This window comes from Oncorhynchus keta, chromosome 21, assembly GCF_023373465.1.
Source record: "Oncorhynchus keta strain PuntledgeMale-10-30-2019 chromosome 21, Oket_V2, whole genome shotgun sequence".
NCBI classification, from domain to species: Eukaryota; Metazoa; Chordata; class Actinopteri; order Salmoniformes; family Salmonidae; genus Oncorhynchus; species Oncorhynchus keta.
In genome coordinates this window covers 47,712,950-47,730,825 of record NC_068441.1, presented here as the reverse complement: position 1 = coordinate 47,730,825, position 17,876 = coordinate 47,712,950, and the positions used below count along the sequence as shown (strand labels likewise).

At 42.2% G+C, this 17,876-nt stretch overlaps 1 protein-coding gene across 1 annotated transcript in view; it reads right to left on the bottom strand.

Annotated features, from left to right (window-relative positions):
- asic1b (acid-sensing (proton-gated) ion channel 1b) overlaps positions 1-17,876 on the bottom strand; it is a 438,689-nt gene that overhangs the window by 396,343 nt on the left and 24,470 nt on the right. The gene's annotated exons all lie outside the window — the stretch shown is intronic.

Below are 17,876 nucleotides of genomic sequence, written 5' to 3'. Positions count from 1 at the left end.
TGGGCTCTGTTTCAAAATAAAATGTTTTTGTTATGCGGCAGCGGTTCCACACGTTCTGTGACACACAAGTTGAGGGAAAAATATTATTTATATTTTATTCTTGTTATAATTCATTGTATTAATTCTTACTTTAAAATATGTTTGTTGGCTGTGATCAGGGAAGGGGAATGTAAGTGTGTCTTGTCTGTTTAATGAACAACGTCAGTGTGCAAGTGGTTATAGAGGAGAGATGGATGGACCACACAGACATCCAAGAACGTATAAATCAGGACGAGATCACTTCACCAAAATGCTGCTGCTGCTGCTTTAAGTGGGACGAGAAATGGACATTTATATATAGACCTAAACCTTACTGTATCATCATGCAACAGGGAGGAATGATGCTAAAGGGAAAGTACAATCACTATCATATAGCAGTAGACACAGTTTGAAAGAGCAAAACATACAAAAAAGATAGCAGATACGAAATGGTAAATTAAAAAACAAACAATATGTTTATTTTTCTTCAGTTGCTTCACTTTTCAAGGTGATGAAATCGATTTACACTGAAAACCACACATCTATACGTGTTTGTGTGTGTGTGTGTGTGTGTGTGTGTGTGTGTGTGTGTGTGTGTGTGTGTGTGTGTGTGTGTGTGTGTGTGTGTGTGTGTGTGTGTGTGTGTGTGTGTGTGTGTGTGTGTGTGTGTGTGTGTGTGTGTGTGTGTGTGTGTGTGTGTGTGTGTGTGTGTGTGTGTGCACACATTTGCATAAGCATGCAGAAGTTGTACTGCTTCTATGAGCCCCAGTGGATCCTGAATAGGTTAGGCAGCAAAGGATGACTCTTTCCACAACATTAGGCCAACGTCCCAAATCATATCACATTCATTACACTAGTGCATTACTTTTGACCAGGGTTTTGGTCAAAAATAGTGAACTATGTAGGGAATATGTTTGGGACACATAGGTGCTCTTTGCTGAACTGTTGAACTGCTGAATACCTTACATTCCACGTTAGCACAACCAAACACAGACATCATATAAGCACATTACTACTGGGACCCATACATCAGACTAAAGAATACATTATGGTACCTGGCAGTACACTTTAAGGGCCATAGGGAGAAGTGAGTGTTTCAGACTGTGGGATTTTACCTCAGCAGAGGGACAATGAAAGGCAGGGATAGAAGAGGAGAAGGTGAGGAGAAGGAGAGGAGAGGGAGAGGAGAGGAAGAGGGAGGAAGGAAGAGGAGAAGGTGAGGAGAAGGAGAGAAGAGGGAGAAGAGAGGAAGAGGGAGGAAGAGGAGGAGAGGGAGGTAAAGGAGAGGGAGGGAGAGGAGAAGAGGGAGGAAGAAGAGGAGAGGGAGGAAGAGGAGGAGAGGGAGGTAAAGGAGAGGGAGGGAGAGGAGAAGAGGGAGGAAGAAGAGGAGAGGGAGGAAGAGGAGAGCCCTGTAGCAGACACAGGAACTCATGTTAGGTCACTTGATGTGGGCTGATACTTTTGGCAGTTGATTAAACAAGTTATTGGTACAGCTCTTAGATGAAAGATACACCTGCATGGCTGGCATTTCACATCAATCATATCATTTCATTTGAATGTATTTTTATTCATAGTAGGGGAAGCACTCAACAAAGCACTGACAGTAAAATCAAGCCAAATAGGTAATTGGTTGCCTTCATTCAAGAGGAATAGCGAACTGCGGATCTCTTCACTACAACAATGACACCAATCTCAAAGTCAACAAGTACTTTGAAACGTGTCACGACCCCATTCATCACATCCCTTTTCACACCACTTTACTGTTCACTATAAGCCTCAGAAGAAGACAGTTACTTTATGCAGATGGCTTCATTCAACTGAGGTGTTTCTGCAACATCTACAGACACGGGTCAAATATAGGATTTATATGAGCCACACCAAACCACTCTGACTATGTAGAGGATATATTAAAGAGCACCAACGATGAGCCACACCAAACCACTCAGACTATGTAAAGAGGATATATTAAAGAGCACCAACGATGAGCCACACCAAACCACTCAGACTATGTAAAGAGGATATATTAAAGAGCACCAACGATGAGCCACACCAAACCACTCTGACTATGTAAAGAGGATATATTAAAGAGCACCAACGATGAGCCACACCAAACCACTCAGACTATTTATTTTTTTTATTTATTTTTATTTCACCTTTATTTAACCAGGTAGGCTAGTTGAGAACAAGTTCTCATTTGCAACTGCGACCTGGCCAAGATAAAGCATAGCAGTGTGAACAGACAACACAGAGTTACACATGGAGTAAACAATTAGCAAGTCAATAACACAGTAGAAAAAAAAAATGGGCAGTCTATATACAATGTGTGCAAAAGGCATGAGGAGGTAGGCGAATAATACAATTTTGCAGATTAACACTAGAGTGATAAATGATCAGGTACATGGTCATGTACAGGTAGAGATATTGGTGTGCAAAAGAGCAGAAAAGTAAATAAATAAAAAACAGTATAAAAACAGTATGGGAATGAGGTAGGTGAAAATGGGTGGGCTATTTACCTATAGACTATGTACAGCTGCAGCGATCGGTTAGCTGCTCGGATAGCTGATGTTTGAAGTTGGTGAGGGAGATAAAAGTCTCCAACTTCAGCGATTTTTGCAATTCGTTCCAGTCACAGGCAGCAGAGTACTGGAACGAAAGGCGGCCAAATGAGGTGTTGGCTTTAGGGATGATCAGTGAGATACACCTGCTGGAGCGCGTGCTACGGATGGGTGTTGCCATCGTGACCAGTGAGCTGAGATAAGGCGGAGCTTTACCTAGCATGAACTTGTAGATGACCTGGAGCCAGTGGGTCTGGCGACGAATATGTAGTGAGGGCCAGCCGACTAGAGCATACAAGTCGCAGTGGTGGGTGGTATAAGGTGCTTTAGTGACAAAACGGATGGCACTGTGATAGACTGCATCCAGTTTGCTGAGTAGAGTGTTGGAAGCCATTTTGTAGATGACATCGCCGAAGTCGAGGATCGGTAGACTATGTAAAGAGGATATATTAAAGAGCACCAACGATGAGCCACACCAAACCACTCTGACTATGTAAAGAGGATATATTAAAGTGCACCAACGATGAGCCACACCAAACCACTCTGACTATGTAAAGAGGATATATTAAAGAGCACCAACGATGAGCCACACCAAACCACTCTGACTATGTAAAGAGGATATATTAAAGAGCACCAACGATGAGCCACACCAAACCACTCAGACTATGTAAAGAGGATATATTAAAGTGCACCAACGATGAGCCACACCAAACCACTCAGACTATGTAAAGAGGATATATTAAAGAGCACCAACGATGAGCCACACCAAACCACTCAGACTATGTAAAGAGGATATATTAAAGCGCACCAACGATGAGCTACTTGGCAGTGAAAAAGTATTTGCTCCCTTTCTGATTTTCTACATTTTTTGCATATTTTTTATTTTGAATGTTGTCAGATCTTTAACCACTTCATAATATTAGAAAAAGGGATCCTGAGTTTTCAATTTTTTATTTTTTTTTACCTTTATTTAACCAGGCAAGTCAGTTAAGAACATATTCTTTTTTTCAATTACGGCCTGGGAACAGTGGGTTAACTGCCTGTTCAGGGGCAGAACGACAGATTTGTACCTTGTCAGCTCGGGGGGTTTGAACTCGCAACCTTACGGTTACTAGTCCAAAGCTCTAACCACTAGGCTACGCTGCCGCCCCAATAAGTCCCCCCCAAAATGTATAGGTATAATGGGACCAATATCATCCAAAAAGTTGAGTCAAGTTTGCCAAAAAAAGCACAGGGAAGCACCTGGATGATCATCAAGAATCTTGGACAGATGATTCAACAGTATAACGTTTTAGATGACATAGGTCCCATTATACCATCGAACACCAAACACTGCCTTCCACAGTAAGAACCTCGTACCAACGTTCAAGCATGGTGGTGGTAGTTTGATGGTTTTGGGGAGGCTTTGCTATCTCAACACATGGACCACATGCCTGAATAGAAGGAACCATGAATTCTGCTCTGTATCTGTAACAGTTGTAGTTGGTGGAAGAAGGAGAGGACCAAGGTGCAGCGTGGTACGTGTTCATGATCTTTTAATTAAAAGGTCTGGTCTGGTACAGAGACAGAGACAGAAAACAACTACTCACAACTCAAGGGTGAAAACAGGCTGCCTAAGTATGGTTCTCAATCAGAGACAACGATTGACAGCTGCCTCTGATTGGGAACCATACCAGGCCAAACACATAGAAATACATAGAATGCCCACCCCAACTCACGCCCTGACCAACCTAAAACAGAGACATAAAAAAAGGAACTAATGTCAGGACGTGACAGTATCAGAGAATTACAAAGGAGAATGTCAGGGAAACCGTCTGTGAGCTGAAGCTGAAGTGCAGCTGGGCCATGCAGCAAGATAACGATCCAATCAAATCAAAGTCCAGACCTAATCCAAATTGAAAAACCCAGAAATGTCGCTGTGTTCAAGCAGTTCTGCATGGAAGAGTGGGCCAAAATTCCTCCACAGCGACGTGAGAGACTGATCAACAACTACAGGAAGTGTTTGGTTGGAGTCATTGCAGCTAAAGGTGGCACAACCAGTTACTGAGTGTAAGGGGGGCAATTACTTTTTCACACAGGGGCATTGGGTGTTGCATAACTTTGTTCATGAAATAAATTAAATACGTTACGTAATTGTTGTGTTATTTGTTCACTCAGGTTCCCTTTAATATTTAGGTTGAAGATCTGGTAATATTCAGTATCAAAAATATGTCAAAGTAGAGAAAATTAGAAAGGGGGTAAATACCTTTTCACAGCCCTGTATATAGAAGATGGTTTAAAGTGCACCAACACTGAGGTAAAAAAGGATGTTTTAAAGTGCAGCTCCACCACAGGACCTTCTGAGGATCAGGTAAATCCATTACAGCTTTAAGGTCATAGAATACACAGAGTTCAGAGCTGTCAATCTGGTGCTCTCTGCTAGACTACAGAGACTACAGGTATCCTGGAGGTAGAGTCTGGTGTTCTATGCTAGACTACAGAGACTACAGGTATCCCGGAGGTAGAGTCTGGTGCTCTCTGCTAGACTACAGAGACTACAGGTATCCTGGAGGTAGAGTCTGGTGCTCTATGCTAGACTACAGAGACTACAGGTATCCTGGAGGTAGAGTCTGGTGCTCTATGCTAGACTACAGAGACTACAGGTATCCTGGAGGTAGAGTCTGGTGCTCTATGCTAGACTACAGAGACTACAGGTATCCCGGAGGTAGAGTCTGGTGCTCTCTGCTAGACTACAGAGACTACAGGTATCCTGGAGGTAGAGTCTGGTGCTCTATGCTAGACTACAGAGACTACAGGTATCCCGGAGGTAGAGTCTGGTGCTCTATGCTAGACTACAGAGACTACAGGTATTCTGGAGGTAGAGTCTGGTGCTCTCTGCTAGACTACAGAGACTACAGGTATCCCAGAGGTAGAGTCTGGTGCTCTCTGCTAGACTACAGAGACTACAGGTATCCTGGAGGTAGAGTCTGGTGCTCTATGCTAGACTACAGAGACTACAGGTATTCTGGAGGTAGAGTCTGGTGCTCTCTGCTAGACTACAGAGACTACAGGTATCCCGGAGGTAGAGTCTGGTGCTCTCTGCTAGACTACAGAGACTACAGGTATCTTGTAGGTAGAGTCTGGTGCTCTATGCTAGACTACAGAGACTACAGGTATCCTGGAGGTAGAGTCCGGTGCTCTCTGCTAGACTACAGAGACTACAGGTATCCCAGAGGTAGAGTCTGGTGCTCTCTGCTAGACTACATAGACTACAGGTATCCTGGAGGTAGAGTCTGGTGCTCTATGCTAGACTACAGAGACTACAGGTATTCTGGAGGTAGAGTCTGGTGCTCTCTGCTAGACTACAGAGACTACAGGTATCCCGGAGGTAGAGTCTGGTGCTCTCTGCTAGACTACAGAGACTACAGGTATCTTGTAGGTAGAGTCTGGTGCTCTATGCTAGACTACAGAGACTACAGGTATCCTGGAGGTAGAGTCCGGTGCTCTCTGCTAGACTACAGAGACTACAGGTATCCTGGAGGTAGAGTCCGGTGCTCTCTGCTAGACTACAGAGACTACAGGTATCCTGGAGGTAGAGTCTGGTGCTCTCTGCTAGACTACAGAGACTACAGGTATCCTGGAGGTAGAGTCTGGTGCTCTCTGCTAGACTACAGAGACTACAGGTATCCCGGAGGTAGAGTCCGGTGCTCTATGCTAGACTACAGAGACTACAGGTATCCTGGAGGTAGAGTCTGGTGCTCTCTGCTAGACTACAGAGACTACAGGTATCCTGGAGGTAGAGTCCGGTGCTCTCTGCTAGACTACAGAGACTACAGGTATCCTGGAGGTAGAGTCTGGTGCTCTATGCTAGACTACAGAGACTACAGGTATCCCGGAGGTAGAGTCTGGTGCTCTCTGCTAGACTACAGAGACTACAGGTATCTTGTAGGTAGAGTCTGGTGCTCTATGCTAGACTACAGAGACTACAGGTATCCTGGAGGTAGAGTCCGGTGCTCTATGCTAGACTACAGAGACTACAGGTATCCCGGAGGTAGAGTCTGGTGCTCTCTGCTAGACTACAGAGACTACAGGTATCTTGTAGGTAGAGTCTGGTGCTCTATGCTAGACTACAGAGACTACAGGTATCCTGGAGGTAGAGTCCGGTGCTCTCTGCTAGACTACAGAGACTACAGGTATCCCGGAGGTAGAGTCCGGTGCTCTATGCTAGACTACAGAGACTACAGGTATCCTGGAGGTAGAGTCCGGTGCTCTATGCTAGACTACAGAGACTACAGGTATCCTGGAGGTAGAGTCTGGTGCTCTCTGCTAGACTACAGAGACTACAGGTATCCCGGAGGTAGAGTCCGGTGCTCTCTGCTAGACTACAGAGACTACAGGTATCCTGGAGGTAGAGTCTGGTGCTCTATGCTAGACTACAGAGACTACAGGTATTCTGGAGGTAGAGTCTGGTGCTCTCTGCTAGACTACAGGGACTACAGGTATCCCAGAGGTAGTCTGGTGCTCTCTGCTAGACTACAGAGACTACAGGTATCTTGTAGGTAGAGTCTGGTGCTCTATGCTAGATAACAGAGACTACAGGTATCCTGGAGGTAGAGTCTGGTGCTCTATGCTAGATAACAGAGACTACAGGTATCCTGGAGGTAGAGTCCGGTGCTCTATGCTACAGTACAGGATTGCTCTGTGTTGATGTAGCCAGCTTTGATGCAACTGTACTGACCTCGCCTTCTGTATGACAGCGGGGTGAGCAGGCAGTGGCTCGGGTGGTTGTTGTCCTTGATGATCTTTATGGCCTTCCTGTGACATCTGGTGGTGTAGGTGTCCTGGAGGGCGGGGAGTTTGCCCCCGGTGATGCGTTGTGCAGACCTCACTACCCTCTGGAGAGCCTTACGGTTGTGGGCGGAGCAGTTGCCGTACCAGGCAGTGATACAGTTTGTGAGTGCTTTTGGTGACAAGCCGAATTTCTTCAGCCTCCTGAGGTTGAAGAGGCGCTGCTGGTGAGTAACCACAACTACAGCGCACTACATCAATGAAAATTGCAAACTGCATTCACTCTCTCTCTCGGACCGTAATGAAAACAGAAGAAAGACACTATGCTGAAACGTGCACTGAGCCTTTCATGGATGTAGCAAAGCAGTGTGACATTTAACAGAACGTTAGAACACTGCGAAACACCTGACTTTTGAAGACATGCCCTGCACTGTGCACATCCTCCAAAGGCCCGTCACAGTGTCCCTACAGAACAGCGGGTTTGACAATGCTCTAGCCAAACGCCAAAAAGTTGTTGGGCATTTTAAACACAGCCCAACAAATGCTGCAGAGTTAGGAAAACAGCCAGTTGCAAATTGGGCAACAAAAGGAATCCCTCTTACAAGACGTCTCAATAACATGGAATTCCACTCTGGCAATGATCAAGCACAGAAACCAACAACCACTGAGAGATGCTCTGGCCCAACAGAAAACCAACATCACCATGCCAACCACAGCTGAACTGGAGAAACTGCAGAAGATGGAGACACTACTGGAGCCCTGCAGGTAATAATCATCGTTATCATACTGTTATAATAATAAGTGTGTGTGTGAGTGTGTATACGTGTGTGAGTGAGTGAGTGAGTGAGTGAGTGAGTGAGTGAGTGAGTGAGTGAGTGAGTGAGTGAGTGAGTGAGTGAGTGAGTGAAACAGTGTGTTTGTGTGTGCTTGAGCGAGAGAGAGAAAGTATGTGTGTGTAAGCGTGTGAGTGAGTGAGTGAGTGAGTGAGTGAGTGAGTGAGTGAGTGAGTGAGTGAGTGAGTGAGTGAGTGAGTGAGTGAGTGACTGTGTAACAAGTCTCTCATAATTGAATAAAATGATTTGTAATGAACTTCTACCGTTACTTGACAGAACTCCTGGGAGGAGAGCAGTGGTATTGCCTGCTTTGTGTGTTTGTCGGACCTTCCCTTGGTCGTATTCTCGTGGGGCAGAAATCTCAGAGACCGATTAGTACACTCTGATTTACCACCCCAAGATATTCCTGAACAACGTCTATTTGCACCCCTACTGGATGGAAATTACAAATGTAATGGCTGTTCTCAATGCAATGGCACTTATAAATGTAGATCCTTCAAACACCCACAAACAGGGGAATCGATCCCAATCAAAGGTGTTATGACGTGCTCCATTAAGGCAGTTATTTATCTTATAGCATCTTTATGCTTTCGTTAATAAAACAATGGTAAAAATTATGTGAGTAAAGCAAAGCGCAAATTAAAAGTACGTATCTCAGAGCATCGTAGCACCATTAGGTGCAAAAACTCGACTTACTCAGTTGCGGCCCACTTTTTGGAAGCAAACCACTCGATTTAGTCTCTGCGTTATATTGGCATCGAACATGTCACCCTTCCTAGGAGAGCAGGTGACCTCGACAATTTGTTGTTAAAACGAGAGGCTGCCTGGATCTTTAACTTAAAGACCCTTGCTCCCTTTGGTCTCAATGTAAACTTTGATCTGAAGCCATTCTTGTGATGATTATTGTAGGCTTTGTAATTGAAGGCAGACCAGCAGAAAAATAAACATTATAGGAAGGCAGAGATACGGGCATTTCTGTCCATGACTGATGCAACCCGAAAAAGCATTAAAGACAGAGTTAATGAGAACTTGAGGTCACCGAGAAAGTCTGGACATGGCCTGCTATCTCTTATGTAAGAAATGAGGCACTTTCCCATGTTTACTACAGTATGTGCTGTTGGTTATGTTTACTTGTCAGACTGCACAGTAGCCTAATAAACAAATGCAGCTGGCTTATATCTTCAAAATCCTTTAAATGCTTTATTATCCAAATCTAAAAGCATAAACTGTACAGTACTGTATTTCTTCTTCAGCATCTTTGTGCTTTCGTTAATAAAACAATGATAAAAATACTCTTTCAAACACACACGGTGACGTTGTACAGTGCCATTTTGGCTATTAGCAGGGCTATATTTTGGCATTTATGGGCGGCGCACAATTAGCCCAGCGTTTCTCTCCCTCTAAAAACATAAATGTTTTGCCTTCACAAATATTATTTTGGCTTTATTCAGATTACAATCGCTCACTTCCATTTTTTTTTAAACAAAATAACCTCCAAAATATAATATCGTTACATATGATCAAGTCATATAGCCGGCACCTACATAAAGCTGAGTGACTCACTTATTCATGGCTTTGGATCAAAATAAATAAGTGCCAACATTCTTTCTGATCTTTAATGAAGAAATGTTTTGGTTATCCTGACCTGGACAACATGTACAGTATTATAATAGCCCATTATGGGCTATTAGCAGGACAAAATACCTTTACCAACACCTCTCTGTATTTGGATACTTTGTGGATGGGGGCTCCGGAGTGGATGGGGGCTCCGGAGTGGATGGGGGCTCCGGAGTGGATGGGGGCTCCGGAGTGGATGGGGGCTCCGGAGTGGATGGGGGCTCCGGAGTGGATGGGGGCTCCGGAGTGGATGGGGGCTCCCGCAATGCAAAATGCGTTGCTTCAGATGCTGGTTCGATACCCTTGCCAGCGCCACCGGGTGACCCATGAGGTGGCTTTTGATTTTAATTTGAATCCTCCATTTCTCTAGATGTAATTATTGGTGGAGTCACATCATATTTTTCAATATACTGTAGGCCTACCGTAGGCAACATGAGTCTCACAAGTGGTGAGTAAATATGCTGTTAAAAGTGGTGTAGGTCTTGTTTATTTAAAGAGAATATTGAAGTTAGAAGCAATAGGACTTGAAGCAATAGCCTACAACTATTTTAGCACAGTTTCACGCTGATAGACTTAGAAAATTAGGTTGTAGAAAGTTATGCTCTTAGTGTAACCTTTATTTAACTAGGCAAGTCAGTTAACAACAAATTCTTATTTAGAAGGACAGCCTACTCCTTCCTCCCTGTCGGGGAATTGAACACCGGTCTCTCGCGTGCCCGGGAGCGATTCTTTAGCTAAATAGCCCAGTACTGTACTCCCGACCGTCACGTTGTGCAGCGCCATATTTTCAGTTCCATCCTAACGGAAACCCAGAGGGTTTTTCATTTTTCTTGGAATAGAAACACCATAATATTAATAAAATGAATTAAGCAAGTACCAGTCAAAAGTTTGGATACACCTATTTATTCCAGGGTTTTTCTTTATTTTTACTATTTTCTACATTGTAGAATTACAGTGAAGACATCACAACTATGAAATAACACACATGGAATCAGTTAAGAACAAATTCTTAATTACAAGGACAGCCTACTCCTTCCTCCCCGTCGGGGAACTCTCTAGTAAAGCCACTATTGAAGGCTATCAAACGCTTCTCAAAGATGCCCTCTGGTGGTCAAACTAGCAATAAACAGCATTAATGGTACCATTGGTTTACACTTAACGTCTTGGTGACAGGGGGGCAGTATTGAGTAGCTTGGATTTGTTTACCAAACGCGCAAACAAAAAAAGCTATTTGGACATAAATGATGGACATTATCGAACAAATCAAACATTTATCGTGGAACTGGGATTCCTGGGAGTGCATTCTGATGAAGATCATCAAAGGTAAGTGAATATTTATAATGCTATTTCTGACTAATGTTGACTACACAATATGGCGGATATCGGTTTGGCTGCTTTGTTGTCTGAACGCTGTACTCAGATTATTGCATGGTTTGCTTTTTCCGTAAAGTGTTTTTTAAATCTGACACAGCGGTTGCATTAAGGAGTATATCTCTAATTATATCTCTAATTAAGTATATCTCTAATTCCATGCATAACACTTGTATTTTCATCAACATTTATAATGAGTATTTCTGTAAATAGATGTGGCTCTCTGCACAATCACTGCATGTTTTAGAACTACTGAACGTAACGCGCCAATGTAAAATTAGATATTTTTTTTATATAAATATGCACTTTATCGAACAAAACATACATGTATATTGCGTAACATGAAGTCCTATGAGTGTCATCTGATGAAGATCATCAAAGGTTAGTGATTCATTTTATCTCTATTTGTGCTTTTTGTGACTCCTCTCTTTGGCTGGAAAAACGGCTGTGAGTTGGTGGTGACCTAACATAATCGTGTGTGGTACTTTCGCTGTAAAGCATTTTTTAAATCAGACACTGTGGCTGGATTAACGAGAATTTTTGCTTTAAAATGGTGTAAAATACTTGTATGCTTGAGGAATTTTAATTATAAGATTTATGTTGTTTTGAATTTGGAGCTTTGCACTTTCACTGGCTGTTGGCGAGGTGGGACGCTACCGTCCCACATATCCCAGAGAGGTTAACCTTTTGTGACTCGGGGGCAGTATTTTCATTTTTGGAAAAATAACGTTCCCGTAGTAAACAGCATATTTTGTCAGGACAAGATGCTAGAATATGCATATAATTGACAGCTTAGGATAGAAAACACTCTAAAGTTTCCAAAACTGTAAAAATATTGTCTGTGAGTATAACAGAACTGATATTGCAGGTGAAAGCCTGAGAAAAATCCAATCCGGAAGTGACTCATCTTTTGAAAGCTCTGCGTTCCAATGCGTCCCTATTGAGCAGTGTATGGGCTATCAACCAGATTACTTTTTGTCCGTATTCCCCAAGGTGTCTACAGCATTGTGACGTAGTTTTACGCATTTATGTTGAAGAATACCCATAAGAGGCTACATTGCGCAACTGGTCATCTGATGGCTCTCAGAGTGATTCTCGCGTAAAATACAGAGGTAGCCATTATTCCAATCGGTCCTACTGAAAAACCAATTGTCCCGGTGGATATATTATCGAATAGATATTTGAAAAACACCTTGAGGATTGATTATAAACAACGTTTGCCATGTTTCTGTCGATATTATGGAGCTAATTTGGAATATTTTTCGGCGTTTTCGTGACTGCAATTTCCGGGCGATTTCTCAGCCAAATGTGAAGAACAAACGGAGCTATTTTGCCTACAAAAAATAATATTTTGGGAAAAAAGGAACATTGGCTATCTAACTGGGAGTATCGTGAGTGAAAACATCCGAAGCTCATCAAAGGTAAACGATTTAGTTTGATTGCTTTTCTGATTTCCGTGACCAAGTTACCTGCTGCTAGCTGGACAAAATGCTATGCAAGGCTATCGATAAACTTACACAAATGCTTGTCTAGCTTTGGCTGTAAAGCATATTTTGAAAATCTGAGATGACAGGGTGATTAACAAAAGGCTAAGCTGTGTCTCAATATATTTCACTTGTGATTTTCATGAATAGGAATATTTTCTAGGAATATTTATGTCCGTTGCGTTATGCTAATTAGTGTCAGTCGATGATTACGCTCAAGGACCCGGGATGGGGGGTTACTAGGGGTTAAAAGTTGCAGCGTAGAATTCTATGGCACGTTATTTAAAGGACGAACGACTGTATAAAGGCCCTGCATGACCCCAATGCATTTAAGAACTACACCTTGTCCAGGCCAGTAGACATTCACACCCTGGCCTACCAAAAATAGAGAATAAAAGCCTCTCTATGGCCAGGGCGTGACAATTTCCTGATAGTTGCTGGTTGAAAATACAATCTAGCAGTAGAAGGTACCAGAGGCCACAAAAATAGAGCAAGTTCTGCAAAAAGAAAATGTATTAAACCCCTCCCCCCAGCTGGGGGAGCCTGGCTGGCTACGTTTTCTATTTGGTGGCTATTCCACGTGCTTGTGGAGAACACTGCTATAAGACCCACTGATAATTTAATTGTTTTATAAAAATGGTTGTACCTGCTTTTTTTACAATAATCACTGAAATGCCCCTTTTGTTACAAATGTAACCAGAGCCACGCATAATGAACATTCACTAATAATGTAGCGGGCATGATAGAAAATGAACACCAGTCTCATAAACACTCTCAAGCACAAGACTACAGTAACCAGCTACTATTTATATTTCATGTTCAGTCAACTTGGATCTAGGTATAGTTTCACAAGCTCTTAATTGAGCTAATAAGGTAAAACAGTTGAATTGTTATGAACACACCCTTCTGTCCGTCTCTAACTGTTTCAACAGCATGCTAACCTGTCCACTTCGTTCAGAAGTTGAAATCAATGACCTACCTTAAATTCTCAGAATGAGAATGTTTGCCAATCCCTTATATAATTGTTTTATGCATATTGTACAGTTATAAAACACAGACTAAACAGCATAACAATATTCATTTGACCAAATTTGAGGAGTTGAAACATAAACAGGGTATGGTTAGAGAGGTTAACTTGTGTTTCAGTGTCCATATGACTCTGTTGGACCCCAAATGCAAATAAAGAGGTGAAACCGAGAAGAAGAAGTGATCTCTCATCTTTGTTGTTGTGAGTGGTAGGGGGAGGGGCTTGGGAGAAAGAGGCAAAGCCGAGAGGTTTCACTCTCGCCAAAATATGTCCAAAATAAGTCCAATGCATTTCTATGAGCTTATTTTGAACCTAAGCTTGACGCCTGCCTTCCTACCTATGAGGCAATGACTCCCATTGTTAGGGCGGAGACATGAGCATCTCGTCATTATATACAGATCTCTAGTGTAAATGGAAAGGTGCTGTTGAAGGAATTTAGTCAATAATGACTAAATAACTAAATAATGTATACATTTGGCATAGAGTTATAACTTACAGAGTTATCTGTTGTCTGTTAAAGAATATGTTGGTACATAGGCAAAGAGGAAGGGTCAACAGACAACTCGTGACCACAGTGAAACTAACAAAAGGAAAGATGTCTGGTCTCCAACCAGGGTGGGCAGAAACTGTTGGGCTGCAGTAGATTGTGTAACATATGGTAGCAGAAGATGAGCAATGTGTATGTGTTGGAATGGAATTGAAAAACAGCTTTGTCATGGTCCAGGAGGAGGAGGGACATTTTCGTAAGACATGACGCAATGTGTGATATATAAACTAATGTACTTTGTGATTATGTTCAGTACTCTCGAGAATAAACGCTATTAATTGATTTTGAGACTGGTCTCTGTCCATTTTATGCAAATAAGTATCTTACAAATTCTTAGAAACGGACAGGTTGTTTTAATTGAATTGGTTAATGAACATATAGGAATACAATTCCTCTAACAGGTACACAGCACAGAAGCAGCGAACGCGACGAGACCAAAAAGATAACATGAGAAAAAGCGGACATAAACGCTCATTAAAAAATTAAAACACTAAAAAAGTCAATTCAGCCATACATGCACTTGAAATATCCCACAAAAAAAACATACAGGACCAGTCAAAAGTTGACACGACTACTCATTCAAGGGTTTTCCTTTCTTTTTACTATTTTCTATGTTGTAGAATAATAGTGAAGACATCAAAACTATGAAATAACACATATATATATAACACACATAGAATCATGGTGAATCATGGTGTAACCCAAAAAAAATTCAACAAATCATCACTCTCTTTCTTGGTCATTGTCCTGTTGAAAAACAAATTACAGTTCCACTAAGCGCAAACCAGATGGGATGGTGTATTGCTGCAGAATGCTCTGGTAGCCATGCTGGTTAAGTGTGCTTTGAATTCTAAATATCTGACAGTGCCATCACACCTCCTCTTCCATGCTTCACGGTGGGAACCACACAGATAATCCATTCACCTACTCTGCATCCGTTCACCTACTCTGCATCTCACAAAGACATGGCGGATGGAACCAAAAATGTCAAATTTGGACTCATCAGACCAAAGGACAGATTTCCACCGATCTAATGTCCATTGCTCGTGTAACTTGGCTCAAGCAAGCCTCTTTTTCTTATTGGTGTCCTTTAGTAGTGGTTCCTTTGCAGCAATTTGACCATGAAGGCCTGATTCACTCAGTCTCCTCTGAACAGATGATGTTGAGGTGTGTCTGTTACTTGAACTCTGTGAAGGACTTTTTTGGCATCAATTTCGGAGGCTGGTAACTCTAATGAACTTATCCTCTGCAGCAGAGGTAACTCTAGGCCTTCTTTTCCTGTGGGGGTCCTCATGAGAGCCAGTTTCATCATAGCGCTTGATGGTTTTTGCGACTGCACTTGAAGAAACTTTCAAAGTTCTTGACATTTTCCGGATTGACTGACTTTCATGTCCTAAAGTAATGATGGACTGTCATTTCTGTTTTCTTTTTTGAGCTGTTCTTGCCATTATATGGACTTGGTATTTTTTAAAATATGGCTATATTCTGTATACCACCCCTACCATATCACAACACAACTTATTGGCTCAAATGCATTGCGAAGGAAAGAAATTCCACAAATACACTTTTAACAAGGCACACTTGTTAATTGAAATGCATTTCAGGTGACCACCTCATGAAGCTGGTTGACAAAATACCAAGAGTGTGGGAAGCTGTCATCAAGGCAAAGGATGGCTACTTTGAAGAATCTCAAATATAAAATATATGTTGATTTGATTAACATGTTTTTGGTTACTACATGATTCCATATGTGTTATTTCATAGTTTTGATGTCTTCACTATTATCATACAATGTAGAAAATAGTAAAAAATAAAGAAAAACCCTTGAATGAGTAGGTGTGTCCAACCTTTGACTGGTGCTGTAAATTAGAATTATGAATGAATTCGATATATCGCCAAGGCCCTCCAACAGGCTGGCCTGTATTGCACGCAGCAACCTGGCAACACTTGCCACATCAGTACCTTGTGAGAGGTTGTTTTCACTCTCTGGGCATATCGCATAGAAGAAAAGAGAAGCTTTATCATCTGAAAATGTCAACAGACTTGTTTGTCTTAGCAGCTGGCTCAGTGGGAAGTAACAGGAGGACTGAAGTGAATGGTGGCAGGTTTATGTTCTGGTGAAAATGCCGTTAACAGATTAATTTGTGTTTCTGTCCTTTACAATCAAAGAATAGTGTGCCTATAACGCAATGCACTGCTTTTATAAATGGAAAAATCTTTCTTTAGGGCCAAATTTGAGCATTTTTTGAATTTCTATCAATCATGATTAACTACAGAAAATCATGTGATTAATCACGATCAATTATTTTAACCACTTGACAGCCTTAGAGGTAACATATCATACGAAATTGATGAAGTTGTGCACAATCTTCAGGGACCAGTTTTGACTCGTTAGCGCTACTTTCAAAACTAGCATCACTTTAAATATATTGGAGCAGACAGCAATATTTCTCATTGTAATATCCTACTCAGGAGGAGGAGGACGAGTTGCCTGGTATATGTGGTACCAAATGGGTTTTAACCAATGTGGGTCTCCTGCACACCACTTTACGATGTTAGCCCACTGACCTAAAGTCTAGAAATGACCTTGCAGAGGTGACACCAGTGTTCTGGGGTCAGGCAAGGTTACTGATGGAGAGCGAAAGCCTAGTTCACCGAACCCCCTCCGTTAAACACGCGCTACAATGTCACTGACTACTTTGAAGTGGATGATTAGACACATCAGATAAATCCAATCACAGGAAGGTCAGACCTTTCGGTCCTGCACTCTATGCTACAGTACTACAGAGACGAGCTGTGTTTCGCGTTGCCAATGGAGGGCAGATGCTACACATGCTACATGGTGACTCACCACAGTGAAGTCCTCAGTGCTGCACTACACCCTGCGGTAGTCATATCTGCCCTACACAATACAGCCTGCCATAAGACTGTGTTAGGCCAAAGTAAGTGCCCCAGAGAGCTAACACAAATCTCCAGGACATCCCTGAACCACTTCCACTACACATGCTTTCATTGCCAATCACCACTGTAATTGCAGGACAGCAGCTGGCTTAGCATAACAGAGAATGACTAGTTTAGCATCACAGAGAATGACTAGCTTAGCATCACAGAGAACGACTAGCTTAGCATAACAGATATTGACTAGCTAAGCATCACAGATAATTGCTAGCTTAGCATCACAGAGAAAGACTAGCTTAGCATCACAGAGAAACATTAAAGGTGCTATACATAGAATTTCTCAGAATGTGTCTCCTATGCGGAAGCTAGGTGAACTGCAACAGCACTAGGCTACATTCAAAACAAATCCCCACGCATTCCATTTCCTCGTAACATGGCAGAGACTCTAGCCTTTTTAGATCGGTTTTGGTCCATTGAAAATATATTATTTAAAATATATTTAATAGCGATAAGATGGTAGAATGATTCCCTACACTATTCAGTGATTGTTCTCTCACAAACTGAAATTGAATGAACAGTGTAGAATTTTAGCAACCAGGAAACGACAGTGATTTCCACTAGATAACACAGCCACAAAGTCAAAACAGATTTCCCATTTTGACAACAGACTCTGCTCCGGCGGGAGAAATCAATAAGCGAATATCCCAGTCAATCACACTACTGGCGGGTAAGTTATACTGTGAAACACTATCATTCCAC